Source organism: Priapulus caudatus, unplaced genomic scaffold (genome assembly GCF_000485595.1).
Source record: "Priapulus caudatus unplaced genomic scaffold, Priapulus_caudatus-5.0.1 Scaffold2241, whole genome shotgun sequence".
In the NCBI taxonomy this organism is placed as follows: Eukaryota; Metazoa; Priapulida; class Priapulimorpha; order Priapulimorphida; family Priapulidae; genus Priapulus; species Priapulus caudatus.
In genome coordinates this window covers 17212-21390 of record NW_014579302.1, presented here as the reverse complement: position 1 = coordinate 21390, position 4179 = coordinate 17212, and the positions used below count along the sequence as shown (strand labels likewise).

Below are 4179 nucleotides of genomic sequence, written 5' to 3'. Positions count from 1 at the left end.
GATTTGTGTTGTTTGTGTGTAGATGTGTTGAGAGAGAGAGAGAGAGAGAATGAGAGAACTAACAATGACAAATAACTCCGGTGCATAGGTTAAATTATACAATTGAGTGCCAAAGCAGGTTACAACCCTTTTGCAGCTTTTTCACAATTCCAATAAAGAGTTTTGCTGTCGCCCTCATCCCAGCGGTGGTCACCCTTACACATTGAATAATGAACGCAACTTAAACAATGCCGTGATGTGATGTGATGTGCACTAAGTGATGTGTGGGTTTGAGCACACACACGCGCCCACACGCACCCGCACACGTATACGCTCGCTCGCACGCACGCACGCACGCACGCACGCACGCACGCACGCACGCACACACGCACACAGAGAGGGAGAGAGAAATAGAAAGTGTGTTAGTTCAACATGTCTTGAAAATAAATCGAAAATTACATGATTAGTGTAGTGATCTTTCGTGATCACATCTTGTTGCTCATGAAGAGAATAGTTCTACTAAAAAGATAAGGGTCATAGTCAGAATGAAGGCTGTACATTTACTCAAAAGTGCATCAAATACCATCTCCTGCGATCTACATTTGGAAAAATTACTGGGGAGGACCCACAGACCCCCCACGCCTGCATGCGTACACATCCATTTCACCCTAGCTACGCCCCTGTATGTCACTGCGTAATATGGTTGAATATCGACTGCTTTTCGAGATATGCTCCGGAAACAAAATACCAGGCAATTTGCAAAATTGTGACCTTTTGACCTTCATATTGATCTTTGACATTCCTGAAAGTAGCTCACCCCAAAAGGCACATTTAGGGTATGTGGGGACGTCTGTATAATATATTTGGTCATCATGGGGTTTTGGAGATATATTCTAGAAACGAAATGTGACGTATGAACAGACAGACAAGCTGACTACAATAACACCCTCCCTCTACTCTAGGGGATAAATAAGGTGGAAATAATTAGCAAGTAATTATGTGTTCACTCACGCGTCACGTCATCAATCCATGTTTTTCTCAAACATAATGGATCCGACTGATGATGGATGTACTGGGCCGCAAACATCACGCAGCTTTGGTCTTCTCAATCTGAAAATAATGTCAGAATGTCAAAAAAAAAGCAGGCCTGCAGCAACTGTACGCGGGCTATAGTACTAGAGAGCTCTAGCTTATTCGTAAATTAACATGTGTACAGCTGATGTTAACAGTTAGTTGTTTAAATCTTTTTGAAACCCACTGTACACTGCCCAGTTGTGGTGGGACACTACTATCATAGTACTATGCATACAGTATTAGGACACTTATAGTAGCCTACAACGACATGAGAATACTCCTTGGCTTGCCATGATTCCATAGTGCTACCAGATATTTGCACATGTTAATGATGTACCGGCATGTCAGGCTGTAGTTAGAAACTAAATTTTTAAATTCATGTACCGTCTAAAGAGATCTGACTTGTTACTGAATGTGAAAGGGCTAGTATGGCTGATAGTGATAGGGTCTATGTCCCCCAGGGTACTGCCGGAGGGTACCCTGGGTACGGTTCGATATATCAGAACGTACCCCGGTACTATCTAATATGCCGGACCGTGCCTCGCCTACTCCACTAACGAGTGTAGGGAGTCGCCTACACCTACTCCCTAACCCTAACCCTAACCATATCAGATGTTAGGGTTAGGGTTAGGGTTAGGATTAGGGTTAATAGGGAGTAGGCGTAGGCGACTCCCTAGACTCGTTAGTGGAGTAGGCGAGGTACGGTCTGGCATATTAGATAGTACCAGGGTACGTTTCGATATATCGAACTGTACCCAGGGTACCCTCCGATAGTACCCTGGAGGACATAGACCCTCTCAGCGCTAGTATGCCCTCTAATCAGTGATGTTATCTACACGTCCAAAATCTGGAAACACTGGTACAAACTATTGTATGTCAATTTTGATAATGGATGAGCTATGGTGCTATGTTAGTAATAGTATGTATAAATTGTGCATGCTTGCCATAATCTTATATTAATAACAATAATAATATGTAGTCCTAGTTCTATTATTGTTATTTTTATTAGTCACACCTATGGACCGATATATCTAACTATATGCATATTTTTGAGTCTAAAATAAAGCACTGAATTGAATTGCTATGTCGGGCTAAGTGGGGCTGAAAGGGTCTATGTCCCACGGGGTACTATCGGAGGGTACCCTGGGTACGGTCCGGTATACCGGAACGTACCCTGGTACTATCTAATATGCCGGACCGTACCTCGCCTACTCCACTAACAAGTCTAGGGAGTCGCCTATGCCTACTCCCTAACCCTAACCCTAATCATATCAAATAGTGACCAGGGTACGTTCCGGTATACCGGACTGTACCCAGAGTACGTTCCGGCAGTACCCTGGGGGACACAGACCCTATGAGCCTAAGTGGGCAACTGCAAGCACAATACCTACTGTATCGACTATCGGTATGGTTAAACTGCGTTAGTATCTAACTATCAGAAAATCTGGTTTAGGGCCAAGTTCAGTGCCTGTATCAGGCAACACAATGAATAGTAGTTGGGTCCAAAGAAAGTAAAACATCTGTAAATAAGCTATGGTATTACTAATAGTAATACTAATGCTCATAGGGTCTATGTCCCCCAGGTTACTGCCGGAACGTACCCTGGTCAGTGGTCACTATTTGATATGGTTAGGGTTAGGGTTAGGGTTAGGGTTATGGTTAGGGTTAGGGTTAGGGTTAGGGAGTAGGCGTAGGCGACTCCCTAGACTCGTTAGTGGAGTAGGCGAGGTACGGTCAGGCATATTAGATAGTACCAGGGTATGTTCCGGTATACCGGCAGTACGGTCTGGCAGTACCCCGGGGGACATAGACCCTCTCAGCAATACTAATAGTCTAATAGCAATAGTAATACTAATAGTAATAGCTAATACTAGACGGTAGACCTACCTCGACATTGCTGGCCGCAACTCTTCCTCAGCCGGAGACTAACGTGAGTGTCACTTGATTCTGTTTGGCGCCTAACGTTTTCCTCTGACCAATGCCCCACACCGACGAAGTTGGTGGATTTGGTGTGGGTTAGATGTGAGCATTGGTCAGAGGAAACTCGGACTATCGCGCAAAAAATGGTGCCATGCGCGATAGATCGTTGTTCGGGTTAGATCGGTCGACATAGACAAGAATCGTATAGTTCCAGAAACTGCCGGTAAAATTGCAGTCAGACACTCAATTGTTAAAACGTTAGTTATGTAAATCCTGAAATAATACTGGGAAGAGATGTGATACACATACAAATGTATGCATGTCATTTTGTTGCAAGATATATCAACATTTGTTGAAGTTATTCACGATTTTTCGATGGTCGCGCTAAAGGGGAAATTTTTAAATTCCATATATCTATGTTATGTCTTTTCTCAATGGCTACTTAACTAAGGCTACTGAAACGTTAATGACTGGAAGATGAAGGTTCGTCCAATGATACGTTACGTTTCAAACGGGATGCAACGCTGCCTTCTCATAGTTTCACTGGCAAATCAATAGGGCGACCGACGCCGGTCGTCATAAGGCAAAATATACTATATTTTTATGTTTTAGGACGACCGTTGGTCGCGGTATGTAGCAACCCATATATACATGTATATATATATATATATATATGGTCATGGTCATATATTACTACCGATGCCATTTACCGGCCTGTTTATCAAATGTAGGCGGGTTTCTCCGTCTTACAAGAAGTGTGTAGAAATGTTAACACTTAATATTCAAAGCACAAAAGAGTGAGACAGTGCCACAAAGAATAAGATTTATTCAAGGAAGCTTCTTGCAGTTAATAGAATAATACACGTACGATAGTACACGAAGAGGTGCTGAGTGGTGCGGTGCCGGTGCGAGTGCAACTTACACAGCTATAAGAAACTACGTTTAGAAATATAGAAAGATTATTGCACCTACTAGAAGATAGCTCACTACGATAAAACAAATAAGAATCAAGATAGATATAGATCTATAGTGGCAAGAACCCTAAGCCATCAGTTAAAGAATGAACTTACATAGTCACGGTCTCAATAACGATGCACGTCACACAGGCACAGACAAGGTTAGACACAAAAAGATATGGAAACGCGGGTGGTGGGGTATGTGACGCACGCGCGAATCTTACATGCGACCCCCCGTAGCGTTTCCCTG

General features: G+C 43.2%; 1 protein-coding gene across 1 annotated transcript in view; it reads right to left on the bottom strand.

Moving 5' to 3' along the window:
- LOC106818437 overlaps window positions 1-3080 on the bottom strand; it is an 11448-nt gene extending 8368 nt beyond the window's left edge. Inside the window, exons 1-2 of the mRNA XM_014823147.1 lie at window positions 2941-3080; window positions 991-1089 (exon numbers count right to left, since the gene is read on the bottom strand). The gene's annotated coding sequence lies outside the window, so the exon portion shown is untranslated. The remainder of the gene's footprint in view (window positions 1-990; window positions 1090-2940) is intronic.
- Between the last annotated feature and the right edge of the window lie 1099 nt (window positions 3081-4179).